This window comes from Manis javanica, chromosome 9 (genome assembly GCF_040802235.1).
Source record: "Manis javanica isolate MJ-LG chromosome 9, MJ_LKY, whole genome shotgun sequence".
NCBI lineage: Eukaryota > Metazoa > Chordata > Mammalia > Pholidota > Manidae > Manis > Manis javanica.
The window spans coordinates 119,100,519-119,127,524 of NC_133164.1; the positions used below are offsets into that span (position 1 = coordinate 119,100,519).

The 27,006-nt window shown below is 41.4% G+C and overlaps 2 long non-coding RNA genes across 3 annotated transcripts in view; both read left to right on the plus strand.

The window, feature by feature from the left end:
• Nucleotides 1-6,720: 6,720 nt before the first annotated feature.
• The window catches only part of LOC118968785 (uncharacterized), a 57,501-nt gene continuing 37,215 nt past the window's right edge, over nt 6,721-27,006 (plus strand). Inside the window, exons 1-2 of one of the 2 annotated variants that reach the window (XR_005056637.2) lie at nt 6,721-6,924; nt 19,013-19,189. This is a non-coding gene — a long non-coding RNA (uncharacterized lncRNA). The remainder of the gene's footprint in view (nt 6,925-19,012; nt 19,190-27,006) is intronic. The other variant, XR_005056636.2, reaches the window with a different exon arrangement.
• On the plus strand, nt 7,570-18,804 carry LOC118968777 (uncharacterized). Its single transcript, XR_005056628.2, has 3 exons — nt 7,570-7,773; nt 9,778-9,818; nt 18,610-18,804. It is a non-coding gene; the product is annotated as an uncharacterized lncRNA (long non-coding RNA).

Sequence of the window (27,006 nt, forward strand, 5' to 3'; positions counted from 1 at the left end):
CCTTTCTTTACTGGAGAGGTGTGGGTAACATCAGCTATACTGTCACACAGTTAGTATGCTTGCTAGTCCCAGGGTCTGTGCTTTCCCCCACTTTGCTATACTAAGATGGCTCTGAATTGAGTGCAGGTGTGTGGAAAGATTAGTATTCCCTCCTAAAACAAAACAAAACAAAACAGAACAATGCTTGTCCTCCACGCACTGTGTCAGCTATGGATATTACCAATTTCCTTATCTCCTGCAGGAATCGATTCTTAAGCTCTGTTAACTGTCTGCTTTCTGCCTGTCCCTACTGCTTTAACTCAGTCCAGACATATCTGGTCCCTGTGTGATGATCTTTGCCTGTCTCTGCAGATCTATTTCCCACCACACCAGTGAGTGCATACTGTGCCCCAGCTAAGCTCACTAACGTTCAGGTTCCTGAGCATTGTTCTGTATAACTGTGCATGTGACTGTGATCGTGATTCCCCTCTATTGTTCCTGACTGCATGATCTCATCTTTTGGAATAGTTCACATATCTCCTCATCCAAGAAGTTTTCCCTGATTGCTGTGTGTTCATCTCCTATGCTCCATATCTCCCTGAGAACCTCTGAAATAGAAGTTATCCCTCTTTGGTTTACTTGTCTGTTGCCCCCACTCAGCTCTAAGCCACATTAGGGGTCCCTGTTTATTTCTGTGCCTCCAGCACATCCTACAGTGTCATGCCAGAGTAAATGTCCAATAGATGCGGTTAGAGCAACTGAATGAATTTCAAGTGACTGCTTAACCAAAGGGAAAATACCAGATCAAACTCGTTTTCACTACAACTACAAACTGGTTAAATGGCAGAGCTTAGAATAAATTTTCAGGTATGAAACACTGTATAAATATCTGGTAGATGTGCATCCTGCATCGTAAGATGGATTTATTTTCACCTTTCAAGTTGTTTTAGCTCTGAGTTGGACTTTGCATATACCCAGAGATACAGAAATGGGAGTTGAAAAAGAATGAGAAGCTCTCAAATTCTTTAATAACCTCCCTATAGCTCCAGAGTTTTTTTTTTTTTTTTCTGTTTGCCCACATGTCAGCTAATCATAGTCACTGAATCGAAGTTGGAATACTCTTTGGGAATCATTTATTCTAACACCATTATTTTACATATGAGGAAACTAAGTCCCACAAAACCCACTCTATTAGTTTCCTAGATCTGCTCTAACGAATCACCACGAACTTGATAGCTTGCAATCAGAAATGTATTCTCTCATGGTTCTGAAGGTCAGAAGTTCTAGACCAAAATGTTGGCAGGGACAGGCTCCCTGCTGAGGTTCTAGGGGAGAATCCTTCCCTGCATCCCTGGCTTCTTGTGTCTCCCCACCTTCTTTGGTTTATGGCATCACCAGGCCAGTCTCCGCCTCTGTCTCCTTATGGCCATCTCCCTGTGTTTTCTCCCTTTCTGTCTTGAATAAGGACACATGTCACAGGAGGTAGGACCCACTGTAAATACAGGAGGTTCAGGTTATGAGATCTGTACATTAACTGCAGATGCAAAGACCTTTTTTCCAAATGTCATGTTTTGAGGTTCAGGGTAGACATGTTTTGGGGCCCACCATTCAACCTACGACAGTCCCCTATCCCCAGGCTCAGAATGAGGTAAGGCAGACTGGCCGCCAGATGCTGCTCCCCACTCCCCCTCACCCTCAGCCGGCCGTGGCTGCAGGCGCCCTGCCCACTCCCCTGCGGGCTGCTCTCCGCTGTGGTTCGTTTTCTCCATTTGCTGTTACATGTGTTCTGAAACAAAAAAACGGATGAAAAGAAAATTATTGTGATTCTCCTCTGAGCGATGATCCTAAATCTTTTCTCCACTATTTGGTCTAATTATCTTTGTAGATTTATTTCCCTTCAGCAAAGCATTGATATATGTGTATTCTATCTTGTTTCAGTTTCTACCAATACTAGTTAAAGGTTCTCTTTCTATAGATAAAAAATAAGGTTGGGTTCTCCGAGATATTTTTTTCCATGAGAATTGGTTTTTCTATTCTACGGACACAAATCAGAAGGCAGTCATGGGCATTTGCACACATTCTAAAAAAGTAGCACATTGCCACTTAGGACTCAGAGCCTGGTGGAGTGGCCAGGATCTGTAGAGAGGCCATTACGTGGAAGTAAGGGTATTTCCACATGCTCCTCCCAACCATCTGGGGAGGCGCTGAAACACAGAGAGTTCAGAGAGTTAACTGAGCAAGTTAATGTGCTCAAGAGATTTGTCTGGTTACAGATCTTGGTCTGCATGGGGTCAAAGCATATGTTCTTTGGTGCACCTTTGTATCAATACCTCCTGATTTGGTCTAATAACAAAGATGAAACTAGGAATAAGAGAACAAAGATATATATCTGGTGGTAGCAAAAATATATCAGACTGTCAATAATGATCATATCAGCTTCGATATGGAGTCGTGCCTGCAGACATGAGGGGTCAGAAACTCAGGGTAACAAAAAAGGAATGAGCCAAGAACTATACCGTTCTCTGCAGTGACCAGTCGTAGCTAAGTGTTCACCAGTACTCGTGTGAGGAGGGATGGAGTGTTACCCACATGGCATATGTATTTATATTGGGTTCTTTTCTATGTATTTACTTGCTTAACTGAACAGCTAGGAAAGAGATTACAACTTTCTGTAGTTCTGTAAGTCTTGGTTCTTCTAAATAACCATATTTTTGGGCTATAATAATTTGCTGGTAAAAGGGGAGCTTGCCAGGAAGGGAAGACAATCAACATCTCTGTTACTGAGCCTGGAGCTCTGAGTGACTCATGAGGTGCAGACTTTCAGAAGCAACTGTTCTACTAAGGATTTCATTTGCACCCCATTCTACATTCTTATAATAATGAGGAGCAGTGTTTTGTATTTGTCTCATTCATCAACCTTACCTAAGCCTTTAAATTTACAGTTTGTAAAGGCCTATGAGCAAATTCAAATATACATATTAGTCTATTCATAATTCCTTGATACAGGTATCATAATTCTACTGCTCAAAAAAAGATGTGGAAAAATAGCAGATACCATAATTTTGTTGAATTACTACAAAGTGTATTATGTCCTAACACTGCCTATTTTTGCCAGTATCCAAATTATATATTTAAAATGGTTGTGTTCTGTGTTGCAAGATTATAAAGTCTTTGATGAATGAACTTAACAAGTTTCCTCAAAGACCTTTGACCCCATTAAGACAGGCCCTCAATGATCATATGTTGAGTAAATGTTATCAGGAGTGGGAAGAGAAATGTGTTGCATATGCAAATGACATGTAAATGTTGTCCCTTCTAAAGAGGATTGTAAGGAACATTGGCACATCCTGGCTGGCGGTTTGCCAGAAGGAATGTTCAGCCTATGTGTTTGCCACAGTCTGATGTCTCCTGTCTCCATATCTGGCAGCCCTCTTACTCTTTCTTGCTATCCATGTGTCACATGTGGTTTTGTGATCAATCCCTGGTCACTAGCCATTCAGATCAAAATGGTTCTGCAAACCTTCTAATTGTTTACTTCAGCTTTGTTCAGTCAACACATACTAGGTAAGAGTTTTCTGGGTGATGTGTTTCAACTAGATGCTAGAGAGGGAAAACAAATACAACAGAGCTTCCAATTGAGTGAGCAAGGTCAGACTTTGAATATGTAATAGTGAGGATGACGAATGTTCTAGAGATGGATGTGCAGGGTGCCGTGGAGGTAAGTCACCATAGGAGCTCACCTGACCTGAAGTTTCGGAGGAGCAGCTCCGAGGGAAATGGCATTCCAATCTGAAGGGAATGTTAATATAGGGAATAGAAATATAAAGTGAAGGGCCAAGTGCTCCGTGGACCGTGCATGGGGGCGGTGGTGTCAGGGAGCGTGCTTGAGGGGCAGAAGGAAGACCCGCATGGTGAAGGTAGAGACGAGAGGGTCGCGGGGTAGAGAGTTTATAACCCAGGACAAGGTTTTTGACTTGGTTTTCCTGCCTAGGACTTTCCTTAGTACCACCAAATCTTGCTCAGCTGGCATGTGAGCCAGCAAGTATTGGGCATTTCATGCTGTAACCATCAGTTCTCAACAACGGAGCGAGTTAGTGGAGTTTTTCATCCTTCAGTGGGAAAATAATGAGAAATCTCTACATGATCTTTCAGAAAGCCCTAGAGGGGCTGAGCTCCAGTCGCTCCTCACAGTAACCTATTTATTGGCTTTCTCCTTTCTCTGGCACACTCTCTTTACTGCGTTGGTTGTGTTTCCAAGACGATAGCCTAAATAAACTGCCTGCAGGAAAGTCCTTATCTCAGTGTTTTCTACTTAAGCAACTCAAATGAAGAGAGTTAGCACTGGAAGTTATACCAAAAAGCAAACTCTAAGAATAGAGGTTTAGAAATCGGACCCACTGGTCATATGGCATCAAGAACCGTTGCTGGTGGTGGGAAGTGGGTAGAGATAATCCCTAGAGTGTTGTGGCATCATAATTGCTCAGTCCCCCTCTATGGATTAGGTGCAGGCAAAAGTTGAAGCAGAGCCACCAATTCTTGTCCTAAGGCTGTGCGTGAACGTAACACGGGGGCGATGGGAACCGTATGGGTTATAGATTTGTCTAGTATTTGTTAACTTCCCTGGAAGCCTAAAGAAAAAAATAACAGACTCAGATCAACAGCTGTCATGCAGCACACACTTTGAAAACTGGCAAACTACATCCATGGGACAGAGTGTATAAAAAATCTAACAGGAGACCATAAGCTAAAGAAGATGGAATGCACAGCAAGATAGGTCTCTTATACATAAGTCAGGGTCCTCATAATAAAGTAATAGGATCCCAAGACGGGATGGGGCTTTTGGATGCGTCCGTGATAACCTTGGACCTCCAAATTCTCATGAACCCTCAGGGCAGGCAGAAGGGACTCCCTTATCTTTGTCAAAGGGGCATCCTCTCCCAATATTGACTATGATGGCAAAGACCCCTGGAAAACCTGCTAGAACACCACTGGTATGGCCCTTTAATGCTTCTTATATGATAATGGTCTATAGTTACAGAAATGTCTTGGAAGTTTATTTCAGAATGAGTTGGAAGGTTCAGGGAGGTAAACGTGTTCCAGTGGATTTATTCCATGCCAGCTGACTCTATTTCTTGGGAATATTCGAAAGACTCTCCTTTCACTAGAGGAGTGAGGAAAACTCTAGCGAGTGGGTTATCAGAGACATTGAGAAGCTCTGTGCTGGTTATTCTCTACAGATTGTGGTTAAATAGGACACGGGTGGGTTTGAGTTATGAAAGGGGTGAATGAGGACAAATGATGTTGAATTCCTTTCCAGGCCCCTATATCTCTGTTCACCTTGGCACAGTGAATATTTCACTGGTCATGCTGACGGCCGGCAGTCTCTGGCATCCTCATTTCTCTGTATTTCTGCCTGCCAGCTGCTTTTAGTGCTGCAAAAGTAGTCCAGTGAAAGATGCTAGTGATTTAGCCTAGGGCTGTGGCCTGGTCAGAAACCAATCCCAGAGATGGAATCTACAGTGCAAACTTGGGTATGGAGAGTGGAATTATCTCGATTCATTTCCTACCTGTAATAGTTGCTCCATTTGCTATCTTGGTACCTCCACGGGCTACTTCAGTGGCTCTTAGCTTTGGCTTTTCCAGTATCTTGGTGGAAGGGCATTTTTGCATCTGACCACGTATCCATTTTGGAGATTGTGCTATTTATTTCCAGATCCTTCCTGAAGTCAACTCTCATGTATACTTGGCTCTCCACATACCATCAGCCATCAAATTTCAATTTGTTTCACATATGTCTTTGAACATCCAACTGCTTCCTGCTTAGCGCCTCTTCCTGTTTCACTCTGGTGTTCTTTCTTGCTTCCCAGTCTGGTTCTTCATGATCAGGTATCCCTGATCTAATGACCCCTTGCTCAGGGTAACTAACCAGTCATCATCAGTTATATCCTATCAGTTTAAACAAATTCCCCCCTCAAGTTGTCTCAACTCACACATTTAATTAGAACTGCTGACATGTGCTGGTATAAGGTAAAGATACATCATTTTCCTTAAAACTGGATGCTTTTGGTGGGTATTGAGTGTTGTTTTCCTCTATGCATGAGAGAGATAGCTTGAGTGCTTTAAAAGAACCGTAGTGTGACTCTGCCTACCTTTGCCCTGAAATTCCACCTCTTTGCTGGAGTGGTAAGCCTTCTGTCTGCTGAGAACTTAACTCCCTCCCTGCACTTTCACAGTGTCATGGCAACCCTGTGTGCTTACATCTGGTGCACAAAACATGTAGTTCTGACTCCTTACCGTATCTCAAAATATCTGTGCTAAGAAGCCCGTTAGTGAATTCCGTAAGGATTGTTAACAAGCCAGAATCTGGCAAAATCTTACCTAAAATTTCTAATATTTGCAAATAATTATATACTTAAATAAATAAGCATTACTTAGAGCTATTTAAATGTTGATTATAGGTGAAGTATTTAAATAGCTCTAAGCATGTACTTAGAGCTATTTAAGTGTTTATTATAGGTGAAGCATTAAATAATTAAAATGGTATAAATAATAATTAAAGGAGAAATGTTACAAGTATCTGAGGAGACAGCATTATACTATTTCTGTGGTAGAGAAACAGAGCTGCTTAGAAAAGCCCACATGCTCTTCTTTCCTCCCACGTAGCTAGCCTACAGTTTGTAGTTCCCTGTGAAGTTAGGAATGGCACGTGACTGAGCTCTAACCAGTGGAGCTGTGAGGCGGTACAACCCCTCCCTCAACCTGCTCCTTCCTACTGGTGTGCCTCCAACATCCGACCCCTTCTGGTGGGCTGGAATGGAGACACTGCCAAGGTCACCTTGGAAATGATGGCTGAAGACCCTTGTAGCCCCTGGTCTCTGAATGACAGTGCCGAGGAGGCCCGCCTCCCACCTGGAAGCCTGCTCTGTCCTGTTCTGTAAGCAAGAGGTAAACTTTCATGTTTAAGCTGTTAACATTGTTACAGATGGTCACTGCCACTTAATACAGCACAAAATTAACTAATAAAACTAAAGAAGTCAGTTTATTTCAGGCTCAATATTCTGAAGTACATATTTTGGAAGAGGAGGATTTTAACTGTATCTAGAAAGATGAGTAGGGTTTGACTCAGTCCAGGTAGGGTGGGTATTCAAGATATATGACAAGAGAAAGCAACAATTGAAGAGAAGTTCTTGTGCAAATAGGTTTGGAGGGGCAATGAACGAATCAATTAGAGCAAAGTACAAAGATTTTAAGAATGGTTCAAAGCACAACTGGATAATAGCATTGAGCCAGATTGCAGAAGACCTTTGATATCTGGATAAACATTTTGGTTTTATAAGGTCGGCCATTTGTATATTTGAAAAAAAAGTGCAAACATTGTGCTGACACAATAAAGTAGTATTTTAAGAATAATAATCTTGTGAACATAGTTTGAGGCCAATGTGAACTTATTCTGGAAGTCCAAATGAGGGGCTCTGGAAAGATGTTTATGTGAATTACTAAGATCAAGATGGTTATGAAGAAATTAGAAATGGCTATTCTAGACAACTCTTTCTTGTCTTTCCAGTAGTCAGATTTAAATCCTGAGGGTTTTCTTCTGTTTTGTAAATAGAAATTCAAAAGCAGAAACAGTCAATTTGAACTGCCTCTCTGCATGATCACGTATTTGCCTAATTATTTTTATGAAATGATGGATATGTATTCTTTAGAATTAAGGGTGCTTGACCGGCATTTATACTGGTTCTTCTCCTCAGAGTGCACTCTGAAGGGAAAGAAAGGCATCACAAGAACAATTACGTAAGTACGGTGTGTTTAAGTGCCTGCAAGGAGGGCTCCAGGGAGGCATGGCTGCACAGCACGGGGTCTCAACATGACGGAGGGGACAGAGGGGTGTTCAGAAAAGCTTCTCTACCCAGTGGCAGCTACGGTCAATAATGGGACATTGATTCTCTTGAAAGATCATCAACTGTTTTATAATGTCATGAGGTTGAAGAGGGTCTGGGTTGGGGAATATCAAAGGGCCGGACATACACAAAGGGGCAGGTGACAGGCTAAGAAGGCAACACGAACCCACAGATCAGTAGGAAATGAGCAATGAGTCAGTACCTGGCTCTCTGAACGTTCTTGAGTGTGGAGACTGAGAGTATAAATAAGCGGGCACGCAGGTAGGACCAGAAATCATAAAACTACGTTTCAGCTGCACCTATTTAAATCCATTAGAGCTTCCTTATTTGGGAAACTGCTCAGACAGTGGTTAGAGAAATGGGATAAATAACACTGGTGCCCTCAGTGATGTACTTAGAGCTATTTAAATGTTTATTATCAGACTGCCTTTAAAGTAAGTAGGAAAAAAAAAAAAGAGGAAACTCTTGTACCAGGCTAATGCATTTTACCTTAACTTCCTTTTAAACTCTCTCCTGTCTGTTTAGCTTAGACTCCATTTCCTCACTTTAATTCTCATATTACTCATAGTTTACTCTCCCTAAAAGAGGTTGTTTTTTAGCATGATTATCTGGAAACAATTTCAACAAAAAAGAGTTTGTACGTAAGCCCAGTTCTCTGATTTCCAAAGACTTTCAAGATGATTAATGTCGGCTAGTTAAATATTGCACCAATCAGAACACTAAACACTCTAGAAAAACAACTAAACATCAAACTCTCATTCTGAGGACAATGAAGGGGGTGTGTGTATTCCAGCAGCCCCCACTAGCAGTCCAGAATCTCACGTACTGTGCCATGTGATTCTTGCTTACAGATTTCTTCAGAATAATTCATTGATTATGTGGATCTTGTCTGTACTTTGCTTAATGAATACAAAGCAAGACAGGCTTAGGATATGCAATTTGGGTCTTTATTAAATCATTTATTCATTAACTAGGTTTTGAATGCCTGCTTTATGGCAGGTGTGAGGATGCAAAGATAGCCGTAGCCCCTTTTCTCATGGAAGTTATGGTGGAGTGTGGAAACGGATGCTAAATAAGTAATGGTGGAGAGCTGAGGCTGGTATGAGCTTGGGGGCAGGAGGGCGGTCTGCAGGCACACAGTAGGGAATCTATGCTAGTCATTGGGCTGGAGACAGTCTCTCTGAGAAATGGATGCTTCAGTTGAGGCTCGGAGGAATGGTGGGATCAGCCAGGAGAAGGTAACGGAAGAGGAGTGTTCTTGGCAGAAAAATGACCATCGGCAAGGAGCGCAAACAGCGCAGTGAGATGCAGGAAGTGAAAGAATTTCAGTACATTTCAAGAATCAAATATGTGTTTGAGTATCCCGAAAGCCAGCTGGAGATGAATCTGGAGGCACAGACCGTATGTAGCAGACCCAGGACCTTGTGTTGGATTTTATCTTGAAAGCAATGAAAATCCATTGTGGAGTTCTAGGCAGGGAGGGGCATGATGTCATAGGTAGAGATGGTCAGTCTGGGAGGCCCGGCCAGCAGTTATTGCAGAAGAACAACAGGGGAGAAATGAGCATCTGCATGAGGGTGGCAACTGTTGCAAAGGAGGAAGGGATGTAACACATGTTAACAGTCACATGTTATTGATGGCAAGGCTGAAACCCTGATCTGTTGACTCTTAATTTCTGATACTGTAATTGACTTACGGCATATTGTTGTTTATCCAGTAGTCTTCAGCATTGTTTAAACATGTGCAATTGTCATAATACCAGGTTATTGGAATACAAGGCTAGGGCATGACGTCCTTGGGAAGTATTTATGTTGCATGAATTACTAAGAGCCCTCTTTCATCTTGGGGCTATTTTTACCACCACCACCACCCTAAAACAACTTTCTTGTCTTTTAAGGATGTGTGATTGTTTCTATAGAAGTTGAAGTGAACTAGCAGGTGAGAATGACAATATTTCAAATTTTTCTATAGTTTGTCACATTTCCCCCAGGGTAGACTGCTCTGAAGGAGACTTTGTACAGAGAAGAGAACATAGTATTCTTCAGACGTGATTTATTAGCATCTCTCTGGGGGCCAAAAGACACCCACAAAGCAGCCCCTTTTAGGCTGTGGGCTAAGCTTTCCATAGTTTTTGGTACAGAAATAGGCATATCTTTCCAGAAGGAAGTTACTCACCAGAGTGTTCAGAAGACCTAGTTCTTAGTGACATTTTTAAAAAGTATTCATAAGGAACCAACTGATCAACTCAACACTTAGATACTTCATAGATCTATATGAAAAAACTAATATCCCCTCTGTGTTATTTTTCTATTGAGAAAATACTACTTTTTTAATTGAGTGCATTTAGCATCATCAGAGTATTGGAATGATCCTGACCTGTATGTTTTAGGCCATGCTGCCATATTCCAAGAGTGCTAAACAGGACATTCGGTTCTCCTTGTTCAGCCCACCCAGGGACCAGGTTTGTATGTTAGCAGAGGCTCTAGCTCCTGTGAAGTGCATATGAAGGAGGTCAGGGTCTGTGTCCCTCCACATGCCTCCTGTCTAGCTGGGTGCTTGACTAAAGCTAGGTAGGCTTTGGTAAAAAGGAGAGCTTGAGAATGTGAGGCCTGGCAGTCAGCTGGGTGCTTGACGGGCAGCCAACGCCACCTGTGAGAGCAAGGCCCAGCAGGAACGTGGCTAGAGGGCATTTCTTGTTATGGGTACATTGCTCTGGTTACCTTGAACTAAGAATCAGTGTATGCAAATGCAAATGTTTAAAGATTCCTACATTCTGCCTCCATTTATTCCCTTGACACTCTTTGAGAAGTGGGTAGGTAGACAGATACACAGGTAGATACTTTTAGAGACTAATCCCATCTTTGGGGGGATTAATATATGTTCGCCTTTTTAAATATTTTACTATGTATTTTTCAGTTACAAGTTGATCTTTCTAACCTCCAGGTGAAATTTTCAAAGAATTAGATGAAGCAACCTGAAAGAACAGACATTTCAAATTGAAGAAGGGCCAGGTATCTGAAGTAGATTAACATTATTAGGAGAATTCTACCAGGGATCCAGAGCATATGCGTTTTGCTTTCTTGTCAACATGTTGGTCTATTCTGAGAAGTCAGGATTCTAAACTTTTACAGATTATTATGTTTAAAGTCCAAGTTCAGAAATTTGAAGAATAGCTTAGCAGTGATACATGGCTGCATCTGACGGTATACTTGTAACACCTTGAGTCTTGTTAAGTTTCCTGGTAGGCTTCCTTGGAAACAATGCTTTCAAGCAGCCTTTTCTTTTCTTTTCTTTTATTAAGGTATCATTGATATTCAGTCTTATGAAGGTTTCACATGAGCAACATTGTAGTTACAACACTCACCCATATTATCAAGTCCCCCCACCCAAACCCCATTGTAGTCACTGTCCATCAGTGTAGTCAGATGCTACAGAGTCACTACTTGTCTTCTCTGTAGCAGCCTTTTCAAATTATTGGCAGCACTTTGACAACTGTCCATTAGATTCCTTCTCCTTTGTACTTTTTGGGTCCACATCCTGGCTTTTTTCTAATTTGGTAATTTCACTCTAATATCAAAGACTGAATTCTTGAGTACAAATCTTCCATCTGTAATTCTTTATCTTTTGATTTTCTTGTTCTCTCAACTTTTATATTTAGTTTGTCAACAGATACTGATGACTAACTCTATCTTATAATGAATTCTGAATTCACTTACCTTTCTCCAGAGCTACCACATTCTCTAAAGCTACCGTCATCTGATGAAATTACCTCTCTGATTCTACCCTCATGCTCTTCCAGTCCCCACTGACAACCTAATCTTGGTACGGTAACAAGAGTCATCTTTTTATGAGCAAATCATATTGCTGCCTTTCTTAAAACACTCCGAGGAATTCCTGCCCATATTTCTTAGTTTAGACTCTGAGGTATTGCACAAGTGGAATGTCACTTCCACAAGAGCAGAGGCGGCAATCATTTGGTTATTATCGTATGCTTAGTGCTTAGCCCAATGCCTCACACATGGTAGGAACTCAATGAAGCCTTGTTGGTTGAACGAATGTGTGAATGAATTAATGAATGACCGAGGCCATGGAGTTCGTGGAATCATCACAGATAGCCCGGCATGAAGATTCCAGACTTCTCTTTCTCACAAAGAAAACTGTTCTGTTTCTCTGTAATATCCAAATAGGGTAACTTTAAGAAACTTACTTGTATACATTTAGATGATAGTTTTCTGTCTTACAACGGGCTGGGCCGTAGGATGCCAGTCCTGGGAGAGCGATGAGAGCCAGTGGGTTGGCACGTGGGTCCCCAGGGTCAGGGTGAAGGGGGAGCTGGCTCTGGCTCAGAGGACTCAGAGTAAAGGACAGAGAGAAGCTCTTGTTGCCACATTGGCTAGGGCACCTGGGCCAATTCTGCGTGTCAAGGGCGCAGACAGAAAGCAAATGGCTGCGGGGAAAATAGATAGGTAAGAATTACAAAGAAAGGGGTTTTGCAAGGTGGAGTTTTGAAAGATCCTGTGAGTGGGTAAGAGGAGCAGGAAGACGGGCAGAATGCCTGGGTGAAGATGAGCCTTGGGGGTGCTAAGCAGTGTCTGGCTTTTGAGAGACTAGTCAGGATGCCAAACAGCAGCGGAATGAAAGCACGGCGGCGCTGAGAGAGATGAGGGCTAGGATGGAGAGATGTCTCCAAGCTGGTCCAAAAGAGAAAAAAGGGAAAGGAAAATGTAGGAGCTCTTCTTTTTAAGTAAACTTCTAGCTTTCACTATTGTGATTTCATAGCGTCCAATAATATTCTGAAGTAAATGCTAGGCCACACTTACTCATGCCCCCAACACTGCATTTTTTCATAAAAGACTAATTGCCATTAAAATGTATGGTCTCCTATAAATAGTTTACTTGGTATCTGCGTCCATATTGTGCTTGGAAAAGGTCTAATTTCTTCTTCGTACTGGTCTGGCCTGATGTTTTATGACAAATAGACAAAGTTAAGTTTTTGCAATTACTCACTAAGTATGACATTTAGCAACTAGACAGTTGGCCCAAAATCTTTAAAATATGAGAACAATTTCCGTTAATAATTGAAATGCCCTTCCAAGTTGCCGGCTTTCTGTTTTTATTTTCTCGGTGCTCTTTCTACACATCCATCGGAATTCTCATTTTATTTTGTTAAATAATAATTTGTCTGAGTTACGCATTTTAATCATTGGCTCTAAAAACACTGATAAAAGGGCCACACAGTTTAATCTCTACTTCAAGGCATGGATACATTTGCAAGGAAAATATTTCAAGCTAAAATTTATGTATGCTTATATTTGCAAATAATGACCATGTACATGGCACATGGATCTTGAGATTCCTGTTATGGAAGCATTCCTGCCACCTTCCCTTTTGAGAACTATGGAAAATGTCAGGCAGTGTTCTTTTCTGTCTCTGCTCTACTACCCCATCTTCTCACCCTTGCTATTCGTGATTTCTTGGCTGTCTAAATTCAACACATCTTGTGGGTATGTCGGCACCATGAAATCAAAAGGTGCCCAGAAAATTGAGGGTGGTCCGGACCACTGGGAGCTTCATTGGCTGCACCTCTCACTCTGTCGTGGCCGTAATGGGACAGCTCTGCTTTCAAGGGGAGGTTCTCCTGTCTGGTGATCTTGGATGACCTCAGAGGATCTGGGTCGTGGGAAGGTATCTTCCTGTGCTTTTTGGTGCTGGAGGACAAAGTCTTAATCACATACTCAAATGCTAGAAGGGAATATGACTCTAAAATTACATTTCTTAATCTATAGTTTTACTCAGTTGAAGCTCAAACTTGAATAATTTGGTATTGCTAGTGTTAGGAAAAATTTCATTTTTCTGACAGCATCCCAGCATCCCGGCATGGGGAAAAAACACAGGTTCTGAGTCCAGAGACCTGCTTCTCATTATCTACACGGATAGCAGGGGCCAAGTGCTGAATGTTCTGGTCCCAGCCCCTGGGACTTAGGAAGATTGAATGGGCTGTGAGTTATCTGCCTGCTTCATCATAGCAGCCTTCGCCTTGGTCTGGATCATGTCCCAGCCCCTGACATGCAAATCAGGGACATATCTACATGAAGTGGAAACACCAATTTAGACTTTGTACTAACCTAAGTTATTACTACGGAGAGAGATTATATATCTGTTATCCCTTCAGTATTAGACCACTTTGATCTGTATGAATTTGACTAATTGCTTTAAAGCCTTCAAGGGACAAAATTGCTACAATTGTGAAAGCAGAGAAAAGAAAAAAAATCTTTTCTGCATAGACATGATCAGGGGGCCGTTTACTCGGGCAGATACACCGAGGTAGCTAAGTGAACTGAGAGACGATTTGGTGGTGTTACAAGTACATGGAGGCTGAAGCCAGATTCACCTTGGTTTGAAATCCACTTCCGGTTCATGCTAGCTGAGGAACAATGACTATGCTTGTTTGACATCTCTGAGCACTAGTGTTCTTGTCTGTAAAATGGAGATGGTAATAGGTTAGACTCAGTGTTTGTAAGGCACCCAGCACAGCACTTAAGCCCTGGAAGGCAATCAAATATAATAACTGTTATTTGAATGGCATCATCCTATTGGGACGACTACATTTTCTTACCCTGTAAAATATCCACAGCACACTTTTTAGGATGACTACATTTTCTTACACTGTAAAATATCCACAGCACACTTTTTGATTAAATGTAAGTGTCCGTCATATGTGTTGAGTGAAGCACACATGAGCAAAAGATAAAATCAGTTTAGTAGCATTCATAGCTTATCAGAACATAGGACTTTGGGGAAGTGGTGGGAAGTTACTGTGCCACATTGATGAGAGCTATTTAAGAGAGGGAATTTATTGGCCAGATACTAAAATAGTTCTCTTTTCCCCATTAAAAAAAAAAAGAATTTCTAGTGTTTTTGTGGACTACAGATGAACTAGATTGCCTGTTCCTGAATTCATTAAATGATATGTACTGCAGTTCTTAAAATGCTGTCTTGACCCAGTGTGAGGCCCTGGATCGAGGCCTGCAGTTCTCCCTGCTGGACAGCTAGTTGAGTGTACCCCAGTGCCACCCTGATCGGGCTCTGTCCTAATCACCCAGGGCCTGGGACCAAACGTGCAGGGACACTTTGCCCAAACCCACTGCAATCAGTCACCTGAGCCAATCCTAACCTGCCCTCCCTCCCTCTCCTGTTCCTTCCGGTGGAAACCACAGTGAAGACGTTTTCCCACAGCCCCCTCTCCCTCTGCCCTGTATCCCAAGCTGATGTCTACCTGTGTGGCCCCTTCTGGTGTGGCATGTATTCCTTCTCTTGGGAGAATAAATTATATATGTATTTCCAGGTTTACTGAGGTATAATTGACAAATAAAAATTGCATGCATTCAAGGTATACCATGTGATGTTTAGATGGCAAAATGATTACCAGAGCCTAGCTAATCAACTTAACACCTTTCATAGTTTATACTTATTTTTGGGGGGGAGCAGGGCAGAGGCTGGGCTCTCCTCTGCCAGCTGGCTGGCATCCCTCCTATGTGATCTGTGCAATGGCAGGAATCTGCTGATGTGGTAGCCTTCACTATAAGTAATAATCAACCTATTAAAATACCATGGTCTTGTAGAATCAATGCTAAAGACAGTCAGTCTTTAATCTTTTCATGGGGTTTGGATACAAGAATAGTTTTCCTGTGTATGTCAATGATGACAGCTGACTATCTAAAGAGCATTTGCACAATGTATGCACATTCTGTCTCCTTATTGGCCACTGGACCAAGCTCCAGCGTTTCATTTTATTCTTTATTTCACAGTGTTGTTGTTAGAAACCAGAGTTTACTTTGAAGTAAAATTGACAAGTGAAAAATAAAAAGAAAGGGTCCTGGAGGGTCCCTAGTTCTTATTCCCCGCCATTCTCTCTTTATAATAACTGTTCTGCCACAGCAAGGGTCACCCCAGCACCGGTGTGGCATCTGTGCTCACCTGAAATGCTACGTGTTTGTGAAGGGGCCTCAATTACTACTTCTAGGGGAATGCATTTGTGAGTCTTCTACTCTGACTGAGTTTAAAGTTTTAAGTTTACTATGACAGTAAAATGAGTTGAAATATCTGCTTTGGATGGACAGAGAACCAATGCAGGGGATGAACATCCCCCAGCCTTGGGACCACTGACATAAGAACTTTATATTTCCACGGCTAAAAATATTTGGGTACTCCTAACCCAAATAGCCAGCTTTCTGATGTTTCTATCTTTTCCTTTAAAGAATTGGAATAGAGATATTTCATAACACAACAATTAGTACTCCTTATGATGGTAGTAAGTTTTAAATTGGATATTTTCTCTGATATCAGCAAGTATTTTCTTCCATAAGGTTGTTTCTTAATGTTAAGCTATAATTTATGTTACTATATGTGCAAATTTATTTTTGTGTTTCAAGTTTTCCAAAGAGATTGGGTAACTGAAAACTTTTTGGAATTTTAATACAATTCTTGTCAGAAAAAAATTGCATGTATTTCCCTTGTATGAATATCACAATATCACAATATCAAGTGTCTAAAGGTTCTCTAGTTTTCTTTGCAGCTAGTGGGGACAGAAGGATGTATTTACAGTTAATTTAAAATGACATTTTTAACATGACAGTACTCAAACACCAGGGCAAATAAAGATAACCAGGAAAGATAATGATTAACAGTGGGACATCAAGGGTCAGACTGCTTGCATTTTCATACTGGATTGAGGTCTATCTAGCTTTGTAGCCTCAAGAAAGATACTAACTAACCTGGCTGCTTTAATCCTCTCAGTGGATGTTGAAAACACTCTATGTTTGCCACAGGTACTAGAATGATGCTGTGTCTCATAGAAAGCTTAGTGTGTTCTCCGTAGGGGAAAATTATGCTAGCTAGTACTTCTTCAAATACTATTTAATTTTTTTGGTTATGAAATTTCCAGTCTATTTAAAAATTTCTGTCACTTATCTTCATTGTGCTGTTGCAGTATTTTTGTCTTTATTATATTAGGCAGAGCAATTCTTATTTTTAAAGAAAAATATCAGGAGCAAGATTACCTTGAAGTAAATTTATGCAGCACATTAAAGGCTAAATATAATAATGTCCCATTTAAAATAAAAGTCAGAATATCATATAAAAATAATAACCATAGGTCGCATTCATTGATCAGGCATCACTCTCAGCTCCATTTATATACAAGCTCCTTTGATCACCACACCAATGAAATAAACTCAATTCTGGCATTAGGCACATTTGATACAGGTGGACCCTGGGGTACAGAGGGGTGACTAAGTTTCCCAGGCCATATTTGGAGTAGCTGATGGAATCGCATTTTAAACTCAGGCTGTCTTACTCCCTCTTGGACCCACTTGAGAACTAAACATCAAACATAAATCAATTCAGCAAATGTTTATTGATGTCATATTTTCCTCAAGGTTCTAGAAATTCCCATTATGCCCTCAGATATATGGGGAAATAAAAGAGAATTTTAATGTATGGGTCTACCTGTCTGGTTCTAAAGACTTTGGAATCTGGCATACATAATGCATTGTTGCATTAAATTAGTGAAATAATATATGCATTTTCACTTACAAGTTTGTGAGATACCGTTTCCTCTGTGAGATTTACAGCCCAGAATAATAACATTACAATATCTGGTTATTACAGAAAGTGGATAATAGAAAAATGGAAGTTCAGATTGACTAGTCTGTTCCTTAAATTTGGATTTCCTATGTAGATATTGAGTTAAGTTCTGAAGAGGAGAGATGTCAAAGGTAAACATTTTGATGGCTGTGAAAGAAAAACAGTGATGTGGTTTCACTGGTCAGGATGGTGTGTTTATGCTCTGGGGACACTAGGCCTCAAGGACACTGAACACATGGCAGGATAAGAGGGTGAGAGGCACCAAAATGGGTATTTACTTAGGCCAGCACAATTCCTTTACTCTTTTCAAAGAATTCTCTAGGACAGTACTTCTGATTTCACCATTACAGAGTGAGAATAGAAGTTTGTTATGATGGAGAAATAAGCAAAACATGTTGCTATTCTCAAATGCCTCCCTCTTAATTCTTACCATAACTTTGTTATCAAAGTTTTAATTAATATTGGTTGAAATTAATTATTGGAATTGCATGGTCACCTAAACCAGAGGCTGTGATGTTCTCTAAGAAAAGGGAAAAAGGAACTATTATCAAAATGCTAGGTTTGCCAAATAGTATCAGATTTTTCTCATTTTTGCTTCCCTACATCCCAGTGAGGATTAATATTGATAAATATGTTATTTAAGCTCATTTAGGAGAAAACAATTTGGCATTAAAGAGTAGTAAAGTAAAAACTTTTTGGAAAATAAATCATTATTTTGATTATTCTCTGGATTTCCTGGTAGGAACATAATTACTTGAAAATATTCTATGTGTTAAAAGGAATGAAAACTATTATCTTGAGTATTTCATTAAATTCTCAATTTCCTGATAGTAGCAATCTTCTTGAGAACATACTGTATATAAGAAGAACAGTGATTACAAAGATTAATCAAGACCTTTGTTCCAAAGACAGTCAAGTGATTTTTTTTTCTTGTCAAGTAAATACTTCATGACATAGTTAAAAATAACTGTTCGAAAATACTGCCTAATGTAGGGTTTGGAATCAAATTACTCTCAAAGCCATAACTGATGGGGCTTGGCTTTCTAGTGGTTACTTCATAGGATTTTTCATTTCCGTCTATCAGAGACAATTCCCTGCGTGGTTTCCGTATTCTAGCCGTTTCTCTGCAGCTGTGACAGAACACGATGTCAGAGTCAACGGATGGTCCTCGAGTCCCTGCGGACAGTGCTGGTGTACAGACAGGAAAGACATATGTGTCTTAATCTTTTCATGGGGTTTGGATACAAGAATAGTTTTCCTGTCTACCCGCTATCTTCCCCGCAGTTTTCGTTCGCCTGTTGACCCCAGACAGTTCCTCCCCCTGACAGCCCTGCCGCGCTCTTTATTCTGCCACCTCCTTGCCCCCCAGGGTGACTATGGAAATTCGAAATGAACATGAAAATAGAATCCCAACTCGGTGATGTAGAAAGATAATGATGAAGGTAAACGATGAGCCCAGAGTTGATGTGTTATTTACATCCTCACAGGGCCTCCAAGAAGCTGTTCCCCGGAGCAGTGAAGAGGCCTGGGCACAGGAGACGCAGCGACGGGCAGCTGTCCAGGAGCCATGGAACTGCTCTTGCTCGTGGGCCTCTGTGTACTTGCTCAGGGGTCAGAAAAACACCCTCTCACCAGCATGATCTGTAATCGGTACGCTGTTCCAGGTATTTGTACCTCGTCGGCAGTCGGTCATTAATTACTTGTCTGTTTGTCAGGAATCATTTGGTATGTGCTTGTTTTCCCCTGTCTTCTTTGTGTGAATGGTGTTATATGTTATTTCATTAATGACTCTTGGGTACTGTAAGACCAGAGGCTTAGAAACAAGCATGTCTGTTTATGTGGCAGGGAGGTCTGGCTTTCTCAGCTAAGGCAACAAAGAATGCGAAGGGATGTTTTAAAGCAAGAAGCCATTTTTGCCTACATGCTATTGAAGAGATAAGAGTGCGTTCATTTTGCCTGTAGAAATCCCAGATAATTTGCAGCATAATTAGAGCCTTTTTATGAAGATTCCATTGTGCCCATAGAGCTATATCGCTTATGTAGAGCCTGTAAAAATGTATATTTGTAATTTAACAGTGGAAACAGGTTATCCCTAGGTGCCACTTCCTCTGATTTCATTATCTACACTGCTCATTTCCCATTACCCTCCTTCTCCTTCTTAAAAACTAGGTGGTGACTCATTTTCTAACAAGAATTTGTGCTGGGAAATTGAGGATTGTCCTTACTTAGGTTTTCACAGTTAAAAGTTCAAGTGCACCATCCATTAGTGCCCGTGTCCAGGATCTGAAGGGAAGAATGACTCCTGAAATTTACACGTGCAATGGAGGTCCATAATAGAGGCTGAAGACTATTTGGAGTGGGGGCTGAGACCACCTTGTGCAGAGGTGTGTTACAGAGGCGGCCATCAAGGTGATGGCTTTACCAGCTGTTGGCAGGAGAGTTGTATTTAAGACCCAATAATAAAATGAGGTAAGAGAAGTGGACATATTAAAGAAGACAGCACTTGGGAGATGATGGAAGAGCGATCCAGATGAGCCAAGACTCTCAGTAACGTTAACCTGACTGCTCGGTGATGAAAAATTAAGACGAGAATGACCACAAGACCGTGCAAGGATCTGACTGCTCAAAGTGAGTGTTCAGGGTGAGGCGTGCACCGGGAGGCAGCGGAATCTGCCTGTGGGCTGTTAGGATGCAGCCTCCAGGGTGTTTTCATAGCACTGAAGGCGGTGCTCCTGTGACGCATCAAATCAGAGACTGTGAAGTCATTTATAATTGCTGCTAATGATTTTATTTACTCAGTGATCCTGAGACTCTTCGTACCACTGACGTGTCAAAGGCAGATTCAAGCGCGCTTTCTTTTGCCTCAGTGATAATAAACAAAGGGGACAAAAGCTTCCATTCGTATCTGTCCCTGTTGTGTTCCCACCCAGCAATCAAAGCTGGAAATGCTCATAGGAGAAGCTAGGAAACGAGGAATGATGTATTCCCTGGTCCGGAACTCAGGAAGATTTGCCTGGGGACACTGGAAAGAGCCTATCTTCTGATAGGAAGGTTTTGACTAGCCAGGGGGTGTCGATCACCAGAACTTGTGCTTCTCAGCCAGAAAGCTTTGGCAGGTTTGCTGAAGAGAATGACCCTGGTGGCTTTACTCTCAGAGCGTGGGAACAGCTAAGAATCATACAACTTGTTTCCTGGCCTAAGTAGCTTTCATTCCCAGGCTCCTAGTTTCTTTTCCTAGAAGCTTTAGAATCAGTGGAATAGTCAACGTGACGAAACGAGCTGAGATGCTTACCTCAAGCTAGAAGCTGCAAGTTTGCACGTGCTTGATTGCGGCAACCTATTCATATGTTTTAAGTGCTGTTCCTAAAACAATTACATAATATAAAATGATGTTAGTAGCTTTGAAACCATGGATTTCTATGCTTATAGGAAAATATAAATATAACTTACCTATGTTTTAGAAATTGCGAAGTTGAACTGTATGTACTTCTTAGGTTTTGAGGCATAATCCTTGTGATTATATATATATATATATTATTTATATATTTAAGAAGTACTATGTTAGGACTTTTTATCCTAATTCATTGTCCCCCCTTTGGGGTTGCACTAATTGTGTGGTGCTTCTGTGGCTGGAATTACTCATTCACTCTGTGGATATGCAACTGCTGTTCTGGTCCTGGAGAACGGAGATGACTGTAACAGGCCAAGCCCTCAGAGAGCTTGCATTCCAGTGGGAGAAACCAACAGAAAGCAAGCAGATGCATCCATAAAGTTAGGCAATAATCGTGTTAGGAGGGAAAACCCAGGGGTAGTGAGCGACGTGGTTAGGGAGAGGCGGTACGTGGATACCAGATGCAGGGCTTGTAGTCTCTGACCATCTGACTTTTGAACAAGAAACTGAAAGAAGGAAAGAAAATGTCTTGCTAGGATCCAGGGAATGAACTTTTGCAGATTAGCTTCATGCAGTTCACCCTAAAAAATCAGAGCTGTACCCTATCTCCCATGTACTTCAATACTTTCTCATGGGTCTATATTTTGTGGTTATAATAATCTTTTTGGGGACCTATATGGTTAGCATATATTATGCTGATAATAATTTCCTTAGATTGCAGCTTGCACATTTCTCTCTAGTTTTGATGATGGGTATATTCAATTGTGTTAAAAATGTGGTTTTCATTTCCTGGGAAAAATGTTCCTGGAGGAAGGTAGGGAAAGGGGGCACCATGGGGATGGCACACATGTAAGGTGAAAAATGCATAGCTAACATCACAAAGCTTGAATTTATCTCCAAGTCTAAATTAATTGCAAAGACAAACAGGACTTACTCATTCGTTTTGCAGATGGTGCAGTGGGTTAAAAAGGCCAAGAAACAATGTTATAACCCACCTCAGACAGATCATCTTTCTTTCGGTTTTACTTCATAAAGAAATATGCCAGTGAGCACTCCCATGGAAGAGCTGTACTATTGGAAACATTAGTATTTTATTGCAATTGTGTAAATTCATTAAGAGAGAGTTCCCCCATAGCAGCTTACACTGCCTGGCTCAGTGCTGAATCACTTGAAGAAAAACCAATATACTTCACAGTACCCATAGGGTCATCTATACTTTCAGAAGAGAGACTCACAGTGGCCTGCCTACTTAGGAGTTTATTCTAGAAGCTTGTTGTTTGAATCTGTTAAAAGCTTGGGGAAAATGGCCCAGCTCTTAGTTAGCTGGAAGATAAATCCAGAAAAAAAGAGTGTGCTGTACTTTATGTATAATCCATGTGAACAAAGTGCCTAAGGTGTGAAGGGCATTGAGGAAGCCTTACAAGACAAGATCTTTTATCTTCAACCTACGTATTGCTTGGTTATTCTACACTTGAGGTGATGTATGAATTTCATGAAATCACATTGATGTCAAAGTTGAGGAACTTTACAGACTTTCATTATCAGAAAATTAAAAATGTACATCTGTTAGCCACTGTAATTCTGTCCCATTGCAGATAATCACTAGAATTAAAAATGAACTTCTTGTGAAAATGGAGTCCCAGCGTAGAAGCTGAACTTAGTACCTTTGAAATTTAAGGCAGTCACTTAATCAAACAGATTACTATCCCTGGTTACAGCCTATGGGAATTCACAGGTGTTAAATTAGTTTCAGAAGGACTCCCCTATTGTTTCTTAATGGAAAACTAGAACATATGGAGGTTTGCACACAGAGAATAAATATAAATCACGTATAAGAGACACTGAACATAGTCAAAGCGTTAGTCTTTAGTTTTCTGAACATGCACAGTTCTTTGCCAGTTGAGCTGTCTGATGTAGTTTGCTGTTTCATTTCAAAATAATAATGCACCAGTTTCAACATTTTCGCTTTAACCTTCTCCATAACCAGAGGAACTATTCAGGTGCTTTTGATGTGATAGCCGAGTGATTCTGTCTTTTGAGAATGACAATCAGTGCCTTTGTGATTTCATGGTATAAACTATTTGAAAGTTAGAAATGTGGAGGTGAGTAGCCTGTGATGATATTGAATCACTTGGGTATGTTTCTGAACAGTTAGGAACAGAGAGGAAATACAAAGCCAGACTAGAAAGAGTTCTTTATACCCCAGGGATTTTTAGAGTTTCTTGGTGCATATGAATTTTAGAAAAATTTTTATTTGGATTTGTATTCTTTTGACCTTGACAATATAGAATGGAGAATAGTTTTACAGTCTTCATATAGCAGAGTTGGGGCAGTAAATGTTCATGCTCACACATTGTTTACAGATACCAAATTTTATGGGTTATTTGTAGACCACTCGCTCCATAAAATCTTGGTACGCATTTCTAATCTATTATGCTGTAGAGCCAAAATGTCTGACCCGAAATCATAGCATGGGTTTATTTTGTCAAAAGAGCTGTGGGAAGCATAAGAGGCTGGCTTCAGTCCCTTTGTTTCAGAGACGTATTTCGGCATCTGCTTACATTCTCATATTTGAAGGAGAGCTGCAAAACTCATTGTCTTTTCAAAATTAAAAAGTGGCGATCAGTCAAGAATATCATCCTTCATGAGTTACTGTCTTGCCAATGGGTTTCAGCCCCAGACAAGTTCATTATGGATTCACTGAGACCAAAAGTTAGGTTATACCTAACTTTATTCCCATGGAAGTAGGTCAATCACTAGAATCCCGTCCACTCAGAGCAAGTCTGCAGGCAGCTAGCTGGTCTCTGCCTCTGGGCCTCTCTACCCACGCAGCTGTCTTGGTCTCTATTCTTGGCACTGCCACCAATCCAGTCTCATCTCTGCTCTCCTGCAGCCTTGCAGCCGTGCCACCAAGTTGCCTAGAGCAATGGGTGGAGTTTTTTATATAGAGTCAATAATGATGTATCGCCCACGCCTGTGTAGTGAGCTAGTCAACCAGAGCCAGGCGAGAGTCCTGGCCATAGGAGCCTTCACTTTATCCACAGTTACACATGGAAAGAACATGATATATGATGGATGAATGAGTGAAAGAAAGAATGAATGAGTGAATACATGAACCAACTCATCTGTGTGAACAGAAGTTTGAGGGACTATGAGAGTAATGACATGAGTTAGAGAAAACCTTGTCTCATGAATCTATTTGGTGACCCCTGCATTTAAAAATTCCTCTCCTGAAAACTTTAGCTAATTATTACAAAATTTAAAATCTCTGGAGTCACTCATTTATTTTACATCACTTGGTTCTTGTGCTAATGGGAGCTCTTCCTTCCTTGGCTGTTATCATTCTGCCCTGTCACCACTTTGCACCCGACTGCTTTTATGAAGAGCTACTGCTCATGGTCTTAGGAGAGACAAATCAATCAGCTGCAGCCCTCAAACAGATAGGAAACATTTGTGTGTGATAGGCCACCCCCTCTGCTTCTCATTTGTAACAGCCTGAGGTTTCTCCAGGAAAAGGAGCATCTGTAGCAAGTGAGCCACGGGTTGAATTCAAATTTAAGACTTCCGTCTTTCTAAAGTCTTGTTCAGTTTATTAAGTGTCTTGCCTCCTGCTGCATAAGATATAGATGAAGAGATCATGGTTTTCCTGCGGGTTTGAAACTTGGGTTAAACAGACATCAGAAGGGAATTCTCAAATGAATTTTCAGTCAGCACACTGACAGTCTCAGAAATTTCAACTCTAGCAAACACCATGTTCTTTTCAATTAATGTCAAGACATCAGCTAGCTGGCAGGTTGTTCTACTAATATGGTATCTGTAGCCTGTGGTTTTCCGCATGGCCCTGTTGGAGGCAATGTTTAATTGTTGCCAGTGTCTTTGAATAGCCATTGAATAATTTCAGAGATTTTTTTACCTTTTTACTTGCCCTGAGGTTATTCTGATATAAAGCCTTCTCTTCCTAATTTGCAATGTGCTGCGACTGCATCCCAAGCTGACTCAGTAAACGGTTTAGAAAATCTTTCCCGAGGAAAATATAGGTAGTTTTCATTCACATAATTGGGAGTTTGATAGCAAAATTCACATATGTATTCTTTGTGGGAAAAGCAGTTGGAATTAGTTTCCTCTGGCTGCGTCTGATGTGCTTCTTAGTAGAGGGTAGCGTACAGACTTCGCAAAGGGTACCGTCTTATTAGGGTCAAGCGTGGATTGGATGGGGGAAAGACTGAAAGTAGCTGCTCATTCTGTGTTTTGTGACTTGTTCTGTGTTTTCAATAATTGCATGCTCTCAGCTTTATGGGCTATCAGAGCTTAGCAGTATCTGGTACATAGAAGATGATTAATAGTAGCATTGAGTGAATAAAAACATGGAAGAATGAATTAGTGAATGGGTGAAACTTCATAGCATTATAGCTCCCATGATCTGTAAAATGCCTGCTATTCTGAGTGCAGGCTTTGGGATGACAGGCTGTCTGAGGATATCTGAGACAGAAACGTAAGAAACGATACAGCATGCTGAGAGAAGACCCAGAGCAAAGGATGGCGAGGGACCTTTCTATTCAGCTACATGTGCAAATGTGACGGTAATCTTCTGGGGTGATTTTTTTTAAAGGGTAATAAATATAATTCCATATAAATGTATCATTCTATCATCAAGGATCATTTTACATGGTGATACATTTATATTTAATATAACCTACTTTGTACAGGTTAATTTGAGTTTGGGTAAGCTGATTAGGGTGAACATTATGTTTCTTCATCTGTTAGAGTGCATTTGACGACTCACTTAAGAATGGCCTACGTGATGCTATCTGGATCCTCCATCATGTTTATGTCAAGGCCGTGCTTCCTACTAGCTGCTCCAATCCAGTGACCCAGTAGAGCAGGAAGAGTGGGACAGGCTCATTCTGAAGTGCAAGGCTCCTCCTGAGGGCGACTCTGATGACAGAATTTCCCACCTGCTTGGCCGACCGGCTGTTGAATTCCTCAGTCCAAAACTTCTACCCAATGCTCCTCCTCTCCACTCTCCTACAGATTTCAGATGTGCACTGTGATTTGAAGTATCTTCTTGCTTTCTCCTGCTCCTTCCTTCAGTATATTTCTTGTATATCTAATCCCATTTTGGTGTCTGCTTCTTGGCAGACCCACAATAATGTAGACTGTACCAAGAATATTCCAGAAACCTGGCGAAAAGTTAGGGGTTTTGGGATTGGGTCACTCAGCACACAACGGGTGAAAAACACAATGTGCCAAGTGAAGGGTTGGGCCTGGGTTGTCCCTGGAACAAGGAAGCAGCCTGGTTGCAAGGGTGCCTCGCAGGTGCCGTGACACAGGCATTTGAAAGACGGGAGGGGCAGAGGGACAGAGCCTCTCGTCAAGCCAGCAGAATCAGCTAGTTCAGGTAACCTGTATGGCTCTGCCCTGCAGAGGGATAATAAAGAATCGAGGCCCATTAACTGGCAGGTTTGCATGCTCAGCCAACACAGGTATGCAATACTAAGGTCAGGTGTGTGAGTGGGAAAACAAGGGACCCTGAGATATGGGATGAGGATACCTGGTTGGACGTCTCTGAAGAGTTTGGCTCTGTAGACGCCATGAACCTCAGGGTGTGCAGAGGGCCCATCCCTCCCTAGTTAGAACTTCTGGAAGATGCTGCAGGAGCCTCTCTCCAGCAAGGAAACAGGTGTCCACCTCAGTTGTCCCTACCTCCTCTCATGGCTGCCTGTATCAACCACGCTTTTAGCTCCTATAAATTTGATGCTTTAATATCTGCTCTACATCCATATGTTGGGTATGTCTTCTTATGGCAACTGAGCCTCCCACCTTGGCCTTCTGTCCTCCTCCTCTCCTTCTGCACCTTTGGGGGGATTCCTTTCCTAATACACACCAATCAGTCCAGAGCCTATACTCTCAATCACTTGCTCTATCAGGCTCTTACACTTAAGGCCATTTTCCCCTGCCCTAAACCCGCCAGGACCAGACAACTAGAGACAACTCCAGGCCCCAGAGCCCACAGCAATGATTAAAACCAGCCAATCCTAAGTCTGCTTACCCAGCTTCACTTCCTTCCTCCAGAAACCTTGTTGAAGCTCT